The sequence below is a fragment of the Bactrocera neohumeralis genome, chromosome 6, assembly GCF_024586455.1.
Source record: "Bactrocera neohumeralis isolate Rockhampton chromosome 6, APGP_CSIRO_Bneo_wtdbg2-racon-allhic-juicebox.fasta_v2, whole genome shotgun sequence".
Classification (NCBI taxonomy): domain Eukaryota; kingdom Metazoa; phylum Arthropoda; class Insecta; order Diptera; family Tephritidae; genus Bactrocera; species Bactrocera neohumeralis.
This window is the reverse complement of record NC_065923.1, coordinates 11,992,320-12,013,453: the sequence shown is the minus strand read 5'-3', so window position 1 is coordinate 12,013,453 and position 21,134 is coordinate 11,992,320. Positions and strand designations below refer to the sequence as shown.

Sequence of the window (21,134 nt, the reverse complement as noted above, 5' to 3'; positions counted from 1 at the left end):
ATCGTGTGATATCACATCGTTAGACTTTTTCCTGTAAGGATATGGAAAGTCTAAAGATTCAGGCCTTGGAGAAAACATTATGCTTGTCATTCCCCAATTACCAGTTGAAATGGTTGAACGAGTCAATAGAGAATTTGATTCAATGGATGGATCATCTGAGACGTAGCCACGTTCAACATTTTAAATAGATAATCTTCAAAAAATAAATGCCAAAGAATGTTCTTTCGAATGATAATAAACATTTCTAAGTAAATTTGAAGTTTCTGTGATTTTCCTTTCAAAAAGTAGGAAATCTGGAAATGGATCACCCTTTAGTATACAACGTATTTCCGGCAGATTGGAGTATTCAATGCCATGGAACTCTTAGTTCTTTGCTTAGAGCTCTGAAAGAGAGATCGTTAGTGATCTCTATGAAAATCTCTCCGAGTATGAGATCTTAATCGTCCGCCTTACAGTTTTTAACTTTTTTCTTATAATCAGATATAAAAATTCATATCTCGCTTTCAACTACTTTAAATTATATCTCATCTTGTGACCTCCTCTTATGTTTAAATATTTTAGGTTCAACTAGTCCAATCGTGGACGAATGAATATTGGCAAACATTTTTAAAACTTGCTTAGTGGCAGAAGTTTAATATAATAATACTAGTAACCGATAATGATTAGCATTCAAGGAATGGGCACCTTCGAAGTTTATTTCACACTTTAAGGCAGCGAAAACTATTCATAATAACATTTTTAAGGACTTGAAGATTTCTTACGAAATTACTTCCGCTTTTGCCTTGGCAAAATAATTTCAATTATATTTTCCTTTCAGCCATTCATTCACTGCTTTCTAAAGTCCTTGCCGCTTACATTCTAATTTCACTGCTTTACTTTCCCAGCTGGTTCCCTCCAGTCGCTGCTGATTTCCGTTATCTCAGCACTTAACAAAATAAAACTGCCACTATCTCTTTATATGCGCCACTTCATCTACTCAATCAAATTCATCATTCCCCTTGAATAGCTGGCAGAGCAGATTTTTTGCCATTATTTGTTTGATTTGCACTTACGAGAAGAAGAAGAGTAAAGACTGCTACTTTCTTATAATAATTTTCTGTAAGCATTCATCTTCTGCCTTTAAGCCATTGATAGCACTACTTTGCGCGGCCCTGTGTCTATATGCGCTTCGCGTATTCTCTATTCAGCACTTCATTACCATGCAAATTTCTGCTGCTGCTGCCTCTTCTTCTTCTTATTATTATTAGTCGTTTTTTCTGCAATGCAAACGCCACCCACTTTTGGAGTTTTTTTTTAATTTTTTGGGTTTTTTGTTCTTATTTTTTGGTAGTTCTTTTTGCTTTTTTTGTTTTTATTGTGAACGAGCTTTAATATGCCGCTTTTGTTTCACTTTCGCTCGTTATGATTTTGTTTTTCTCAGCAAAATTTTTCAACAGTCTTCAGGCATTTTCCTTACGACGTGCGCGCTTCCACGCCCCCGTGCGCCGTTATGTGCCATACGCTTTTCACTTGGCGCACTTTTCGTGGTTTAAATGACCCACATTGCACTCGCGTGCACAGTCGGCAGTTGGCAGGCGCTTTTCAACGCTTTCAATTCTCCGGTCGCCGCACGGAGGTTAGTTGGCTGGGCGGCCGAGCGGGCGGTTGCATCATTAATAAACCGCAAGTGTACGTGGGCTTGGTAGGCCGAGTCTTAGTTGGTGTCGCACACTGAACACGCCCATTTTTCAGGCCGCATTAGCAAACAATTTCCACACGCTTTGCGAGCTCAAGTCGTTTTGCTTTAATATTCTCATATGGCAAGTTTTATTTCCTTAATTTAGTATTCAAAAAAGGAGGAGGAGGAGGAGGAAGAGGCAGAAGAACAAAATTCATTTTTTGTGAGCCCATTTTTGGTTTGTACTGCACTGCTAACGGTACGTATGCAAGTGCAAAATGCATGAAAATTTGATTGAAAACTTTGTTGCACCTTCCTGCATGTGTGTGTGGGTGTGTCTGTCTACGTGTGGGACCTGCATGGCACAGCGCACATGTGCGCAAATAATTCCGTGGCACCTCCAGCGCATTTGCCTATCTCTACTTCTATGCCGCGGCGGCGGGCAGCTGGCGGTGGGTAGGCGACTTCCCGCCCATTCAATGCAAATTCGCCGCATTCATCGTCCGCGTCCGCTGAGATTTGCCTTCGCTCATGCGCAGCAGCTGCTAGGCGCACATCCTTTTGTCTGCCGGCAGCTCTGTGCGCGTGTGGTGAGAGTATGTAGAATACTACTTATGCCTTTGCCTGCCGTATGCAAATAGGCACCCTGTATTATGCACTGTCGGCGCATAGTTTAATACATTTGTTGGCATTATTTTTTGAATACATTTAAAATAATATTTTTTATGCCATCTATTTATGCTTAAGCATGTGTGTGTGTGTGTATTTTTATTCTCTCCGCTTTTGCATTTTTTCTCCTTTGCTATTTGCTCAGCTTTTGCACTGACCTAAAAGCGCATTGTTAGCATTAACTGCAACATGAGTTATTCATAGAATTTATCTACCGAAAAATATGCGATTTCCATGCGAGCCTTTGTTGCATGCGCTTATCCATGTTTTCCCCATTCTCTTTTTGTTGTTGTTGCATTCGTGGCTATTCGACTGTTCAGTGGCACCTCATTTATTTAATCCTTTCAATAGTTTATCTGCCTTTCACACTGGGAAAGTGGGTTGTGTAAACGTCGCTAGTTGGTGCAAAAATAAGTAACGGTTGATAGTATTTAAAATGTTTGACTTTTGTTCGATTTAAAATTTATTAAGAGCATTTAATTTTTTGTTTATTCAAAATTCGGTTTCAAATTGATGCATAAAGGAGCAAGGTAAATATATTCTCGACACCATTAAGCAGCTGCTGCAATCTTTACTCAAGCACATAAGCATTGAATATCTGCTTTATAAGCACTTTTTATGATATTTATGTCATGCAATTAATAAAGCTAAATTTTTTCGAAGTCTGTTGAGTTTTTTGGGTTGAAAGTTCCAGTAGCCCATACTTCTTGCGACAAAAGAATTTAAAATTATTAAATAAAATCACTGAATCACTAAAAAAAACTGCGTTAAAACAATTTTACTTTAAAATTTAAAAGCTATAAAAGAAAGACTTAAGTGCAGTCTATCATAAAATTATTTGACTAATATATCAAAACACATTTTTTAAAAAAACAAAAACTGCCAAGGACACTCTTCGAGAACTCTGGTACACTTGGAAATATATTTAGAGTGCTGCAAAACGGTTAGGAGAATCGAAACGACAACATGTCGACAATAAAATAAAATTTTTCAAACAATTCCATCATAACTAAAATTAGTCCACCCAAATCATAAAAGCAAAATAACTCATAAATTTAATCGACCTTTGAGCTATCATTTGAGTTTGCTGAAAGCCAGCAGTCACATAGGCGCTAAGTAAGGCGAATACGGTGGTAGAGACACGATATTGCTGGAAAAAGAAAAACTAATAATAAATAAAACCAAATAATTGCTGCCTATTTTTACGAATAGCTTCGTGCAAACGACACATAACACTCAAATGGTATTCCTCGTGGACAGCTTGACCGGTCGGAAGGAATTCGGAGTGCCACCACACCTCCATAATCAAAGAAAACTATCAACACACCCTTGCGTTTTGACTTGTTTTGACGTAGTTTTTACGGCTCACCTTTGCCATGATATTCCGTCGATTGATCGTTTGTTTTTGACTCACAAGCATAGATTCCAGATTCACTGCCTGTAATAATACGTTTCATGACTTCCTGGTAGTCGGAAAGCCGTTAGCGCGCCGCTGTTTTTCGAAAAAATTAAGTGATTTTAGAACCAATCGTTCTTTCACTTTTCTTAGGCCCAATTGTTCTCTCCAAATGGTTTTCACTGATCCTTCTGATATTTCACCGATGCCAGTAAGATCTTTGACTGTTAAGCAACTATTCTCAACCACCAATTATCTTATTTTATTGACGTGTTGATCATTAGTTGATGTTGATGGCCCCCTGGACGTGGTTCGTCGTCAACGCGTTCTTTATCCTTTTTAGATAATTTGTACGTGGGCTGCTATATATAGGCCAGACTAGGCCAGACAACACTAAGTGTTGCCAGGTGCAATCTGACATTTCCATTGGAAAGTTTGACATTGTTTAGCATAACATCACTCAGAACGTTTTGTCATTTAATCGTGAATTGTTTTATTTACAGGGAATTAAAAAATTCATCTCGGCCAAAAAATGGAATTAACTCGTGAACATTTTCGTGCGATCATTTTTCACAACTTTCGACGTGGATTATCACGACAAGAGTGCATCGATGAACTAAAATCTTTGTATGGCTATGAAGCACCATCCTATAGCACTGTGAAAAACTGGTACAACAAATTCAATCGTGGCCGACGATCGCTCAAAGACGAATTCCGTGAAACATCGATGCCGTACCAGTTCACGTACGTATAATGCAAGACCGTCATGTAACATACCTTCAGATAGAGGCATGCCTATGCGTTTCTCCCACCAGCATACATTCGATATTGCATGAACACCTGGCCGTTAAAAAGGTTTGTTCTCGTTGGATCCCGCACTATTTGACAATCGCTCAAAAAAAGGCTCGTGTGGATTGGTGTAAAGAAATGCTGAAAAAATACGATCGCGGTGCTTCAAAAGACGTTTATAAGATCGTCATAGGTGACGAATCATGGATCTATGCGTATGAGCCCGAAACAAAACAGCAATCGACAAAAAAAAAAAAAAAAAACAAAAAAAACATTTTCGTTGATAAATATGCCTATTTACATTATTAGGCCAGAAATATATATAGCAACCTACGTACCAATTGAAAAAACTTGCTCGCTACAAACAATTATCATCGAAGGTCTTTTTCAACATTATGAATGTTTCGGCACCAAAAATTAGATTCCGTACTCAAAATTTAATGGAACTTCCCTTATGTACTTCGGAACGACTAAAGTACACTAAACACTAATGATTATTTTGATGTAACATTTGGCACAGATGTTACTGACAGTTGTGCCAACTTAGAAAAAAAATATTTCGACGAATGGGCGAAATTTAAATTAAAAGCTCTTACTGTTTTCGGCATTTAGTGGTCCGATCTGAAAAATCTCATCAGACATTGTGACATTGCCTTGGAAAATCCTTGCCAAACTTTGTGAATATACCTCGTCAAATGCAAAAGTTTTTCATACGAGAACGCAGTTTTGGTTGTTCAGTTTGTATTCCCCAAGCTGGCTGGGGGTAGAATTTGCCCGCGGAAAGGTACGCCTGTCGTAAGAGGCGAATAAAGTCCAATATGCACTAAGTCTGCTATTTGGCTTGCCATAATGCTTTAACATTACTCCGTTTGAACTGACATTATAGACTTTGAATGAGATTTGTTCATTGAGTTTGATGGATGCTAAAGTGGTAGTAGCAAAAGCTATAAGGTCTGACCGGGGATTCTGGTACCACGGGCGCAACCAAAAATACATGCTTTTTGCAATTATTTTGGGCGCTCGTCGACGCATTGTTTTGATCTACATATATGCTTTTAAGCACCATGGGTAAGGCCGTGGCTGGCAGGCCACTCACGTAAAAACATAACGCAATAAGTAGCTTCTTGGATCGATATACTAATACTACTAAATTAGTACGCGTATATACAAACAGACGGACAGACAGGCGAACATGGCTAAACCGATTCAGATTGTCACGATGATGATTTATACATTTATTTTTGGTCTCCGCCGATTCTTAAGTGTGTTACAAACATTATGGCAAACTTAATATACCCTGTGTAAGGTTTCAATGTGGCCTTAAGCCTTAAGGAAGTCCATATTAAAATACAACAATTCACGCCTTAACTGTTCTCTACCATTGTGACCACGTTACTTAATAAGAGATTTAGGTATAACTGAATGTCTAGAAACATATGAATGTAGTATGCAAAATTTAAGGCAGAAGGTTGCTTCTTTAAACGAATTAAAAAACATTTTATGGATGAATTAAGAAAGAAAAGAGAAATAAGGAACACCGCAGTATTCACCTGAAATCGATGAGGCTCAGAAATGCTTGCAGTTAAAATTATATTGCAGAAGATTTGCCGTCCACTTGCATTTATTCACTAATATAAAATAAAATTTAAGACACAAGACAAAATGAAAGAAGCATAAATTTCAATAGATAGTATGTATGTTATGTGAAATATTTATATTTAGTATTTGGAATAATAGTTGGCAAAATTTAAATATTTTTTAAACAACTTTAATGTATCCCAGCAATTTGTATGCATATTTAAAGCTACACACCGCAGCAAGTGAATTGAATTTGCATACCTTTGCACTGACTTCCGCACTGCAGTCCGGCAAATTTCCGTTAGCCTCTGCTTCCGGCCGAAATTTGGTTATTTTCGTACTTTTAACACATTTGTTTGCATACAGAATTTGTTTCGGGTTTTTCTTATTTATTTGTTGTTGTTAAAGCACTGATATTTCTGATATTACTTTTGGTGTTGTTGTTGTTTATATTTTTTATTGATGTTGTTATTTTTGTTGTATTTTATTTTTATTGTTGTTGTTATGTTTGTTGTTTTTATTTTTATTGTTGATATTATTTTTGTTGTTGTTGTTTCTTTTTATTGTAGGTATTACTTTTGTTATTGTTGTTGTTGTTGGTATAATTTTTGTTCTTGTTGTTTTTTATTTGCATACACTAAATTTTGGTTTTCTTGAGCAATGCAAACTATGCGCTGCAATTGCTTCAGACACACACACATACATACATATATACACTAGGCACTTTTATTCAATTATTTTACTCTATTTTATTATTTATTTCCGCAGAAAGACACCAACAATAACATAGAATATTTTAAATCTGCATTTTGCTAAGAATTTGCGCACTTCAGTGTGGCAAGTATGCCTGTAATCGTAGCTCTTCTATATTATTTAACAACATTTATGTAAATGTGCACACACACTCACGCGCATTTATGCAAGCAAACACTATGCTCAAACACTTATTTAATTTCAAATATTTCTAAAACTTATTTGGTTCTAACATGCACTTAATATTTGTTGTTGCTTTTTTGTTTTTTTCCCAACTCTGCAACACACGCGTTTGTTTGTATTTGTATGGCAATTAATTAGCTGAAAGAGAAGAATAAAAACGCAATGAATTTAATTTATTAGAAAATATCTATTTTATATTCATTTTAAATTTTATTATTATGGTTTTTGTTATTGTCATTTATCGCCGCTTGTCAGCGTCGTCTTGGTTGTCGCCTGGTTGGATGCGCGCGCTGTCGTTTGTTGTTGCGTTGCTTGGCGGCTTGTTCGGCTCGTTCGGCCCCACTGGCAGCAGGCGCATTCAATTAACATAAGAAACTCAATTTTATGCGCAAATTAATATTGTTAAAGTGGACGCTTTCATGTTATTTTTTATTACAATTCGCTTTTTTTTTGCCTCTAAAGTGCTCACACTTGCATGCGCATGCGTGGACCCCAGCAAACAAGATTATGGCGGTCTTGCGACCACATGTTGCCGCCGCCCGCTGTTTGTCGCGTTGTTTGTTGTGGCATAATGCGTTTGTTTAATAAATTCCCATAAAAATTTGTCTACACTCCTTTGGGAGTCAGCGCATGCGCAAGCGCAGCCCACTCAGTCGTTTGCTATAAACAACAGCATGTGAGTGCTGTGTGCCGGAGATGGCACTCACGCATGCGTCATGTGCCAACACGCGACGCTTGTGGCTTCGTGGCGTAAACTTGAATAGCGAAAACACATATAAACAGACTTGCACTTGTGTATGTGCATAACTCTGCGCGCACGCGCACCGGCAAAGTTTAATTAAACGCAAGACACATTTGTGCGTTGTTGTGCCGCTCGCTTGGCCTACGCAATGTGCGTGCAGACGCATTGACGCTGCGCAAAATTGCTAGTGTGGCGTGTTGTTGTTGCTTTGCTTACTATTATTATTCGCAGCTATTATTATTTCATTGCCGCCGTTTTCATTTTACGAGCTCACTTTTTATAATTCAAGCATTTTTATTCGAATTTCGCAGTGTCGCGCTTGTCTCCTCTCCTTGCATTTGGTGCAAAATATTTATGCATTATTGTTTTTTGATATTCTTGGTTATAAGTTGGTTTGGTATTCTTTTATCGCCCGGCTCTTCAGTGTGATAACATTAAGTCCATATCGGTGTATATGAAGGCGATAATCGAAATCCTTTGTTGTCAGTCTGTGAGGCTCGCAATATTCAGAGCAATAATCTGCAGTTAACTCGATAAAAACTTTGGATTATCTGCAAAAGAAGAGCACAAAATAAAACGGTTTTAATTGCAGGAACATTTTATAGCTTAGATTAAGGTTGAGATTTCGCTAATTCATGTTGAAATTAATTAATAAAGTCAAGTGTTACTTCATTTTTAGTTGAATTACCATATCTCGAAATTTTTCGAACAAATACTTCTCGCGCCTTCTGCCGTGTATTTATTTTTCGAACTTTAATATTCGGAAAAGGCTTACGGTGTTTCAGTTTTATCAAAAACGGTAGCCTCCGAGTGGTACAAGCCCTTCAAAGGTGGTCGAGAGATCGTTGAAGACATGCCTCGTACTGGACGACCTTTAACCTCTTCAACTGATGAAAATGTTAAAAAATTAAAAAATTTCGGTGGATATTTTGGGAAACGTGTTCTCGCTCGACTCATGCCGATAATGCTGATTTTTTTTTTTTGTAAAGAGTATCCTAAACAGGTCTCTTTGGACATGCTTGATCGTGCGAGTTCCGAACCCACATTCATGGAGAGCATTATAACTGCCGATGAGACATGGGTTTATGAGTCTGACATGCAAACAAGTCAACAATCATCGGAATGGTGGGAAAAAACGATCCGAAACAAAAAAAAAACACGTCAAAAATAAAAATGATGATCATTATGTTTTTCGATATTCGTGGTTGCGGTTGATGAATTAGTTTGAAGAGACAAAACCTTTCTTGAGAGATACATATTAGGTGAACCAGTGAATTAGATATGATTTTAAATTAAGAGGTGAAAGAAATATGCAATGTATAAGAATAAAGAGCATCGTATGTGATTAAACTGCTAATGACTCGGCCTATCTCAACAATTTCGATTTCGAACATGGTTATTGAGATAAGTGGGTTAGGTCATGATATTTTGAAAAGATTCTCTTTGAAAACATTATGCTATGTTTCAGACAGTTAAAGCGTGCAGAAATATCAGAAGAGGCTGGAAGACTTTAGTTTTTTAAATCTCTGCGAGTTTCGTCAGTGAGTGCCACAAATAGCCCATCATACTTAAGAGCTCAGCGTAAAAGTGTAAAAGGTTTAGGTTAGATCATGTGGTCGATCCCAATGGCACATCTCATTGGGACAGCTTAGGATGACGTCCGTTGCGATATTTAAAACTCCTACACAATTTCTGCTCAAAGACCATCACAAATCGGAAAAGCGATTTGGACCTATCGCAAATTTGTTGAGATGGCTAATGGTCTGCTCGCTCACAGATGGTCAGACTACAGTTTTGTAACGGCTGACAACAGATGATGAAGTGTCTGGAAAGGGTTAAGTGCAAGCAGTTCAGTGGATCTACTGTGCTCTGTGCGAGTCGTTGACCAACGCCTGCTAAGAGCACGCGAGGTTCCTTCCTATTCCGATGTTGGCGAAATAAGGGTGCCTCTTCTTGATAGCTCATCGGTCTTTGCAGTTACCAGCCGTTGCGTTATGACCAGGCTCACAAACGAGTTTGATGACGAAGTAGCTTGATACTATTCCTATTGAGAATAAACACTCTTTGACTAGTTTTAAGTGCACAATCAGCGAGCTGAGCTCTAGTATAGCTTCTGTGCTAACGGAGTGAATGGTTAGCTCTTTTAATGTGACTGAATTTCGTAGCAGCATAGCTTCAAGAGTAGCCACTTCTGCCTGAGAGTCTCTTCAGTGATCCGGTAGCCTAAGGCAAAGGTTAAGTAGAGTTCTTACCGAAAACGCCCTCTCCAATGTTCCCTTATAGCTTCGACCAATCCGTAAAAAGCCTCATCGGTAAGGAATTTGGGTATTTCTTTGATACATATCTCCATCTCAACCCGTATTTCAATCAGTCAGTAAATATTATATTTTCTGACAATAAAACAAGTATTATTTCAACTACAAGGATTCATTCATTGATTTATTTCGATCTTATCCACAAAGCTCACATACATCCAAGAATTCTGAGTAATTTTACATATATTTACTCATAACACTATTAATAATCGTCTCACTAGAAAATTTCAATGTATATTCTTATGTACCTACTTGTATTTCAAGTTTTTCGTTGCTGCAATTTTCGAACTCAAAATGCTTTACAACTATTGCTCAAACTTCAAACTGTGCTCGAAACAAATAAAATGTCAATCTTAAAGGTGACAGTTGTCAACTTTGACGTGTCAAAATTAGTGTTACTCAAGCGCTGAATATAAATAGCAACCCTCGTGCGGAATAATGCAATTTCAGAATTCTTTCAGCGCATAATTTCGTAAAAATAAATTTACTTTGGCATTATTAACGCTATTCATTTCTTAATTTTCCACTCTTTTCCTCTTTATTTTTCTGTGCATGGCGTAGAAGCGCAGACAAAAGACGAGAAAAAAGCAAAGGAAACACATTATTACATTTCTACCTACCCTTTGTGCTGCCATTAAAAGCGAGTAGAAATAATTCAGCGTGCTTTACAACACAATTAAAATTGTAATTGTACTTGCCACCTCACTCGAGGCTGCAGCAGCGGCGACGGCACTCTTCAAAGAAATCACAACGCGAATCCTTAAGACTTTCCGCCAATATTAAATTAGCCGTAAATTTACAACGAAAAGACAGTGCGATAAGGCACCGACTGCGCCGCCGATTTGTATGGGTGGAAGTGTGGCACACACATGCACACCCACATATCTGCATACGTTACACGCAATTAACTTCTAAGGTATTTATGGCGAGGCATGCTATCACACACACACGCATATGTATTTGCCTTCATGTAAGTTGAAAAACTTGTGTGTGCTTGAGCAGTCGACGGCGTGTATTTTTTATAAATAGGTGTGCGTGTGTGTGTGTGCTTCCACATGAAGCCAATAAATCACATTAGCCGCTGACGTGCTGTTATTGGTAGTGGCAGGCAGCGTAGCATATTTGTTGTTGTTGCTGCGCTTTTTACTTGCGCTATTGAAGGCAGTAATTGCATTAACGGCAAAGTGAAATTGGCAGGCGGAAATTGAGGCGGTTGTGCGCCCGGCTGTTTAGGGCGCGCAAAGAATTGTACACAAGTTCTCGAAATTCGACAATTTTTTAATTTAAGAATATAATTTTAGAACTTTTCCTTTCGAAAAATAAAATATTTAAATTTCTAAATTATAGATTTACTTGTTTTATTTTCAAAACTTCCTCTTTAAGGTTAACTTAAAGACGAAAAAGATAAAAAATTTTCCAATTTTCAGTAAATGTATATTCGAAAAATTGTAAAAAAATTTTCTTTTGAAAATCGAGGTTTAAATTTTCGAACTATGTTTTTTTAAATTATTAGAATTCTTTTTTAAAACTTAACACAATAATTTTTCTATTTTAAAAATTTATTTGTAGAAAATTCGAAAATATATATAATTTAAGTTTTTGAAAACTGAAACTCATCTCCTAATTTTTTAAATTGAAAATTTTAGCGTAATTTGTTTAAGTGCCGTTATTAGGTTTTCGAACTTAGAAAATAATTTTTATCGGACATTTCTTTCTATTATGGGGTTTTCGAAATTAGAAAACTTTTTCATAGAAACATTATTTATTAATTAAATACATAAGATTTTGGAATTTTTAGTTTTTAAACTGAAATTTTTTTTCAAGTTGGGTATAAAGTTGAACATTTTTTATAAATTTGAAATTAGGTTTACAAACCTACAAAATAATTTTTATTGGAAACTTTTTTTAATTTTAAATATTATTAGATTTTGAAATCATTAGTTTTTTAACCTGAAACTTTTCTCTAGTTGAAAATTTTTTTCGAACTTATAAAAGAATTTTCATCGGAACATTAGATTTTGAAATTTTAGTTTTAAGGTTCAGAATATTTTGTAAATTTTGAATTTAGGTTTTCGAACTTAGAAAGGAACTTTTTTCGCAAATTTGTTTTATTATTTGAAACTTTTCTGTTCAAAACATGAAATATTTCTCTAGGTTTTTATAAAGTTAAAGTATTTTTTAATTTCGAAATTAGGTTTTCGAACTTAGAAACTAAGTTTTTTCGTGGATTAGCCTGTTTAATTGAGTAAAAGTAGATTTTGGAAGCTTAGTTTTTCAAAACTGAAACCTTTTTATATAGTGGACTTTTTTTATATTTCGAAATTAGGTTTTTGAACTTTAGAACTCAGTGTTTTTGTAAATTAGCTTGATTAATTGACTCAAATTATATTTTCGAATCTTTAATTTTTCAAAACTGAAACTTTTCTCTGGTTGTTTATATAATTGTTTTTAAGTTTCGAAATTAGGTTTTCGAACATCATTAATTGTATGAAATTAGACTTTGGAAACTTTAGTTTTTCAAATTTTAAAGTTTTCTCTGTTGTGTAAAAAGTTAATTTATTTTTATAATTTCGAAATTAGATTTTCGAACTAAGAAATTATTTTTTTCGTATTTGATTAGATTTTGGAAGCTTTAGTTAAATTATTTGAATAAAATTAGATTTTGGAGGCTTTAGTTTTTCAAAACTAATTTTTTTCTCTATTTGTTTAAAAAGTTGAAAAATAGTTTTAATTTATAAATTAGGTTTTCGAAATTTAAAACTAATTGTTTTCGTAAATTAGTTTCATAATTTTTAATAAAATTAGACTTTGAAAACTCTATTTGATAAAAACTGGAACTTATCTCTTATTTTATGTCAATGTTTTAATTTTCAAACAAAGGTTTTCGAACTTGGTTACTAAATAAGTTGTATTTTTTAAACATTATAAGATTTTGGAAGCTTTAATGTTTCACAACTGAAATTTATCCCGATTCAATTAAAAAGAGCAAAAGTTCGAAATTAGATTTTCGCACTTCGAAACATTTAAAAAAAATTATACCTTCATGAAGATGAAAATTTGTACACTATTTGACATCAATTTTTAAATTTCGAAATTTCATTTTCGAAGGTAAAAATTTTACAATAAAAAATTTAAAATGTTATACCATATTAGCATTTTCAACATTTCTCACAGTAAAAGCCCTAAAGTGCATTGTGCACAACACAAGCAATTGCCTGTGCATTAACTGAGATTCATAATTCTTTTTCAGTTATGCAAAAACGAAATCGTTTACAAGCTAAAAGCTCTTAAAGACCTTTTGCCAAGTAATTTTTGAAAGCGTTTGCCACTTGTCACCTGTTGTTTGCCAAGTCGGCGTCGTCAATTCACCTTTGTTATTACCGCTGTTATTTGGCGACATTAATCATGCGCCAAGCCCTGAATGCGTTCGAGTTAATGCCCATGTTGCACATGCAGCATGCAACAAAATGCCAACAAATTGTTTTTTAGGCATTTATGCATGCGCCACTATACACAATAACAACAACAGCAGTACAATGTACACACACACATATATGTATATACATTTGTGAGCGAATATTTATGCTGAAAATGCCAAAAGTTTGCCACCGCTGTGTTTGCTGTTGTTTTGACATCTTTCCGCGCAGGCGCAAGCAATAAAGTATGGAAAGAAAACCTTTAACGGAAAAGGTAATAAAAAGATATCGTAAAATTTTAAGCAGAAAATCTGTGTGTGTTTGTGCGCTGGACAAACAGTTACAAAAGTTGCATTTGTTAAATGTCAAACGCATGCAACCGAAAACGGTCGCCATTTTTCGGCGTTGCAGCAAATTGCCGTTCATGCAACAAAGTAGTGTGGGGAAGGCAGAAGAAGGTTGGTGTTTAAAAAGTTTGGTATAACGATAGAAAATTGTGTACTTATTGTGCCAGAAATATCTAATTTTTAACTTTTACCCAATGTGGATCAATTTAGTGGCAGAAATATTATTTTTAAATCTGCAATATTGGGTTTTTAAATCAACAGGTCCCTGGTTCCCTGATCCTGCACAATCGATCAACAAAGACACTCAGAGCGAGTTAAAGTACATATTTTACAGTTTTTTCTCTACAAATATTTTTGGTAAAATCGACCAATAACCACGCCTACTCTTCATATAGCGGTTGTGTTTAAAACTACTTAGAGTGCGATAACTCTCTATATATGTAAATACTTCAGTAGCATTTCATTTCACAAACAAGATGGAATCGAAGAGCTCCATAGCAGCCGATATATAAATGGAGCAAAGGACGTGGTACCATCTACCTTGAAGCGAAATCCTATATCTAAGGAAGTTCTCAACCAAAATTCTTTATGTTTCCTTAATTTTACAAGAAACTTTATGCATACAATTCCCATAAGAAGTGACTATAACGTCACTTATTATCGAAAATAGAGGTAAATTATAAGAAAACAAAGAAATTTAGGAGACGCCTTTACTTGGTAATAATGTGTCCTGGTCTAAAAATAGGTGAAAAAGGGTCATTGATTCCCAAACCCACTGACTAGTAAGAATTTGTTCAAAATTTTATATTTCTTAATTTATTCTTCAAAATCATTGTCGTACCCTTCAAAGTAATACCCCTTTAGCCACAATACACTTGCGCCAACGTTTTTCCAATTACCGAAACAGTGTTAAAGTCAATTTTCGGAATAGCTTTCAATGTGATTTACGTTCAATGTCTTCAATTGAGTCGGATCGGTCGTTTGAGCTTGCTGAATAGCCAGAAGTCACACGAAGTTAAATCAAGCGAATACGGTGTTTGCGGCAATATAATGGTTGAAAATTTTACGAAAAACTCATAAAGAATCAATGCAGTATTCGACATTGCATTATTGTGGTGCTAAAACCAAGAGTTGTCGGCCCATAATACCGGCCTTTTTTTACGAACAGCTTCGCGCTAACGACCCATAATACTCAAATTGAATTCCTCGTGGAAACTTTGTCCAGTTCGAAGGAATTCGTAGTGGACCACACTTCGACAATCGAAGAAAACTGTCAACATAATCTTGATTTTTGACCTGCTTTGAACTGGTTTTTTCGGCTTCGGCTTCTTTGCCGCAATCCTCGGCCTATTGATCCGGCTGTTTCCGGGTCGTAAGCATAGATCTAAGACTCATCGTCAGTAATAATCCGTTTCAGGACATCCTGGTAGTGGGAAAACATTGCTTCACAGACGTTAACGTGATGCTGTTTTTCGAAAAAAATTTGTGATTTTGGAAGCAATCTTGCTTTCACTTTTCTTAGGCCCAAGTGATCTTTCAAAATAGTTTCCACTGATCCTTCCGATATGCCTAAGATCTCTGACTTTTAATCGTCGATTCTCAAGCACCAATAGCTTTATATACTTAAGTATTGATCATCAATTTATATTGGCGGTCGTCCTGGACGTGATTTGTCGTCACCGCGTTTTCGACCATCCTTGTACCAATCAAAGACAATTGATGTCACTCAAAAATTTATGGGATATTTGACATTACAAAATGTTGATAGTTGAAGCTCCATAAATACAGAGAAAGTAACACAAGTACAAGTACTGTTTAATATTGGAATTTACGGTTCAAAATAAACCTTGGCAGGTGGAATATATCCGAGAAAAATCTGTTTGCTCTAACATTTAAACACTTTCCTTCAAAAACGAAGAGTAAGGCTGCCAAAGATATAAAAATTAGTTTTCACAAAAAAATTGGATCCATTTTATCCTCAAAAAGAAAAAACAAACATTTTTTTTGGACTAGATACAACTTCGTTATACTTGTAATGTCTGGCATTGATTGCGATAAATAAAGTAAAAATTAACTTTACAACGAAGTGTACAACATTTCTAACAGTTGCATGGCATATTTAGGGCAGCAAGCAACAAATTTCAAAAGTGCCACACATTTTCCGCACATTTGTGTGCCATTCACAACAAACGCAGCTAGAACTCATAGCTCCCTTGGCCGGCTTGGAACGCGTCGCGGAAGAAAACGAAACCCAAACTCACGAAGGCTTAACTTTTGTGGGCAAAATTTATTTGGCGCTTAAATTGCACTTGCAGACAGCGCGATCGGCGCACGCGTGCAACACAAGCCCGTCACTAGCAATTGCACACAAATGTTGCAGTGATATGAGCCGCAAATACAGGAAAATAGAATGCAGACATAATAAAACTCTGCAGATATTTGTGGCTGTGGCAGCACTGACAGCTACCAAGGCGCACAATGGCACACAGAAATTAAAAGAAAAAAAAATTATTATGAATAACAACAACAAAGCGGTAAAGCCTAAATGTATATGCGCGGCATTGCGCCCGGAGGCAGGCCGCCGAAAATTTAGCCGCTTGTTAACTTAAGCAACTCACTCAGCGCCAATTGTGGTGTCAGCTTCCACCCCAGCCACGGTCTCAGGGACCTCAGCGGCCACTGCGCGCATTTGCAGCTCATGGGTGCTGAGCGAGTGCAGTGCCTATACAGTTATTGCAACAAACATAGCGCTCACTGGCAACACTGCCGCTTGCCCCCTCGTGGCTCCCTGCTCCCACCAGCTGCCGCGTTGGCCCAATGAGCCACTCTTTCAGTTTGTGCGGCTGCGGCTGTTGACGCCAGGTTAGTTATGATTTTAATAATGGTGTTTCCGGCGATTGTTTTCACAGTTGAAATGCACACACACACACGCACATGTAAGTGCGCAGCCGCTCGAGCGCTACCCGAAAATAAGCAAATAAATACAGTTATGCAGCTAAACGACCGAGTTAAGACTTATATTTTCACCACCATCAACAACAACAATTACAGCAATAACAGCAGCAGAAATAACAACTGCTAGCTACTAGCAACAAAAGTGGATTGTATTTTATGAGCTGGTAATTATAGGCTCGCCTGCTGCGCATAAATACACCAACACACACATATATATATAATATAAGCTTTTTTGTATGCGTGTGTGTGTGCGCATTACAGCTGTAACTCTTTGTTAGCCTCTGGCAGAATTTTCGTTCGCAATTTCTTATTTTTATTATTATTACCTTTGCGACCAGTCTTTCATTTCACCTCTCGTTGCCGTTGGATTGCATTGTGGGCCCACAAGAAATGCCGGAATTTATGGCGACATAAATTACGAATTACGAAAGTTTTACAGTATTGTAACTGAATATTATTGGCATTGTCCAGAGTTCATAGAAATATACATTATTTGTTGTTGCTGTTGCTGCTGTCGACTGCAGCGGAGTCGAGTTTGGCATAAGTGCCCCAAAAGTTTAACAGTGGCTCGGTGAAACTATTTGAAAATTATGCTTTTAGCAGGTGTTGCCAGCGGGCTAGAATCTTACTTTTATTTTACTTGTATTTACAGCTACTTCTGAGTGACTAGCTACTTAAGTGTACTGTAAATATATAAATGTATATTTGTGGATTTCGGTAGATTCAGTAAAAGTTACTTAAAAGTCTGTGAACAGCTTATATTGTGGCAACTTGCAAGATCTTTAAGCTGAGGTGGGTATTCATTTGCTCCAGGTCGTTATCAGCTGGTTATGATAAGCTAAAAAATGTGTACCTTACTTGAAGCTGAAGAACTAATCTACTTTTAATGACCTCTACTAAATTTCTAAATAAACAAAAGAGTATTTAAGAATTTATGGCATATAAATCTTGAAATAACTGTGCTGCATTCGAGATCTTACTAAGAAAGGCAACTCTAATATTGCTTCAATTTTTAGGTATTTTTATAAGTGAAGTGGATTATTTTACGGGTGCGATGATACACTGATAACATTGATAAGAAAACTTCTAAAAATCGTAGGTTTATCGATCTTTAGAAGTTATTCAAAGATCTAACGAGATCGACACACATGTTCGATACTCCTTTCTTATCCATCTATAAAACAGTTCTATCAGTATTTACCATATCTCCGGACGATGCTCTCGAACTGATTCAGAAATTACTACTGTGATCAAAAAGTAAGGAGAGTTATTATAGTGTACGTGGTGCCTTCTAAATTCCTTCTGCGGAGCCAAACTGTCCACAAAAATATTATTTGAAAGTTATGCTGAAAAAGATTAATGCCTTAGCAATAGGAAACTGCTGTATCAAATAGCAAGAGATACTGAAGAAGCGCAAAGAAAGCTTAATCAGGTCATGATACGGACGCAAGCATAATTCAACTCGCACAACCTCCAGTTCGATGTGGAAAAAACAGAGCTACTACTGGTAACAAACAAGCACATACCTCTCGAGATAAGCATGCAAACAACTACGGATATTCTTAGGACACAAAAAGAAGTAAACTACCCAAGTTTAAGACTATACGCTATACTAACCTTCTGGGTACAAGTCCAGTACGCCAAAAGAAAGGCAGCGAAGATCACCTCCCAACTGAGCCGACTAATGGCTAATATAGTAGACCACAGCCAAGAAAAGAGAAAGCTACTAATGTCGACGACAATCAGCGTCTTTTTATACGTAGCTGAATGGTCTGCCTAATACAAGACATAGGCTCATGGACAAGCCGATAATTCGGATAAGTAGATTTTTACAAAACCCAGCTATTATCCGGTCACGGATACTTCAAAACGTACATCCACAGAATGGGAAAAGTCGAAGAGCCATCATGCCTATACAACAACGCGACAGAAGAGGACCCTGAACACACATTCCTTATAGAGTGAAGCAAATTGGGGATCATCCATTATTATTCGCAGCAAAAGGCTGGACCTGGACTCTACCCACCTGAGTATAAATCTCTCAATTAGAAAAATGAAACATCACTTTTAAGTAATCCAAATATGGTCCCAGGGTGGGCAGCAGTTCCTTAGAGGGGGGTTTTTGGTGACCTGCAAGTGGCACATAACGTTGCTGTGACGATGGCACTGCTGCTTTGGAAGGCTTTTCTACCCCCTCACCCGCAAAGAAAACCTGTAAAAAAATGTATATAACTTTTTGTTCATATTAGTTTATTGTTGCTATTATTTATATATTTAAAAAAATTGGAATTAATTCTGAGAACTAAACCCTATTGGAACAATTTGCCTCATAAGTATGTCGTCATAATTTCTCAAGAAATTCAAATTATTAAAAGCTGAAGTTAAGTAATTCTACTTTGTTCTGTCACACATGCCTAAGTGTCTTATTCCTATGAATGGATTTGATTGTTTGAGAGAGATTGTCTGCAGTTTTTATACATCGCTCTTGTTCTTTTCAAGCATTTTCATATTTTGATGAGATTTTTGAACAAGTATCGATTGTTTCGGCTCCCTTATAAACAAGTTAACTAATAAGTACTCTAAAATTATTTAAGAAGCAAGGAAAAAGAAGATCACAATCTGCTTCATAGTTATCAAACTGAAACAAAACTACAAATCTTTTTAATAGAATTTTTTAGAAAAAGCGATTTTTTTGTTTTAATATTCATTTTATTTTATATTTATTTATTCCATATTTATCTCTATAAAATTTTTTTAATTCATTATTAAAATTAATTTAGCCACATAAAATCGCAAGAATTGCAGAAATTTCCAGTTTCATCCATCAATATTTTTCAACAGCTGGTAGATTTATTACTTCGGCAAAATCTGCGCACATTCAAGTGTTAAGTTGATTAAAATAAATCTCAATTGCTGTAAAAACAAGTACAAGTGCTTGTGTAACAAGTTTGACCTCCGGAGATATTAACTTTTTAAAATGGCATGTAAAACGCGATAATTAACTGCAACACTCGGCTACAGCTCCAACAACAACACAAATTATGGGCAAAAGAATCACAAGTAAGCATACGCGGATATGTGTACACATGTACATATGTATGCAACTATGGATAATGTTGAGCATGTTTGCAGACCTACAAGCACTTATCGCCCGCTAATCTAAACACCATCGATAGAATATAGAAATTCAAATTAAAAATGAAGGGTAATTTCAGCAGCAATTTGCAACGCTAATCGCCCGGCAAGCACAATGTGACAGTGTGTGTGGTGAAATCAGAAATGCAAAGTGGCTTTGACGTTCGTGTTGGCGGCGGCGGTCACAACAAAAATGGCGACAATTTGTCAAAGCACGGCAAAGGAGAGGAATTAAATGCAATAATATTAGCATTGACAAGCGTTTGACACGTCACGTGTGTTGGCACAAAAGGTAAGCGAAAAATACAAGAAGAAGAAGAATCGTTTACATGAAAGCAATAATAATATTATCGAATCACATATTGCGCCTTGCAACAAATAAAGATAAAATGTAATTTTTGTGTCTCAATTTGCCGACAAAGTGAAGCGAGTCACATATATGCAGTATAATTGCAACAAATATACCGTTAAAGACATATGTAGTACAAATTCATAGATTATGGAGGCGTTATCGTTCCAAAACATCACTTGTCGCCTGCGATTGTGACATGTTTGCAGTGAAAGTGAGTTGTTGCTGCCCTTAAAAGGCAAACTGCTTGCCCCCTGCAACCAACAAGCATTGCGTTCAAATCAAAAATGGTGCACAACAAGCAAATCAATTATCATATGTACGTATATAAGCGCATGAACTCGAAACTGATCGCCACAGCATATATAAACAAAAGACTTAAGCGACAAACTTGGTCAGCGACTGCCTGCCTTTTACGGCATTTGTCTACGTTTTTTTTTTGTTTTTGGTTAGGCCTTATTTTTTCGCTGCTACGCAAAAAACACCTCAAAAATGTGCGCCAAGTTGCGTGTTACAAAGCGTACGTGCCACGCACAAATGTCAGCGGTTGCAGTGGCATGTCAGTGTAGCAGCCTTTTGGCAGCCTTGGCGGCTATAACTTCTGCCTAGTGGAGCAGACAAAAAGTGTAAAAAATCGCAAACAAAATACCGTGTAGCATTTTGCTTGTAGTGATTTGTAACTGTCACTCAATTACAGTTTTGTGTTTGGAAAATTATTTGGCATGCAACATTAACGAGCTGCCTGTAAGCAGAAAATTGAGTTGTGCGGTATTTAGCTTGCAGCGTAACCTATTGTTTATGATTTTTTTGGTGGAAAAAAATACCGAACTTTTTATTTTTAAATATATTG

General features: G+C 36.4%; 1 protein-coding gene across 2 annotated transcripts in view; it reads right to left on the bottom strand.

Annotated features, from left to right (window-relative positions):
• The window catches only part of LOC126761536 (uncharacterized), a 337,590-nt gene that overhangs the window by 253,070 nt on the left and 63,386 nt on the right, over positions 1–21,134 (bottom strand). For both annotated transcript variants that reach the window (XM_050477831.1, XM_050477832.1), the window contains exon 2: positions 6,351–7,163. The gene's annotated coding sequence lies outside the window, so the exon portion shown is untranslated. The remainder of the gene's footprint in view (positions 1–6,350; positions 7,164–21,134) is intronic.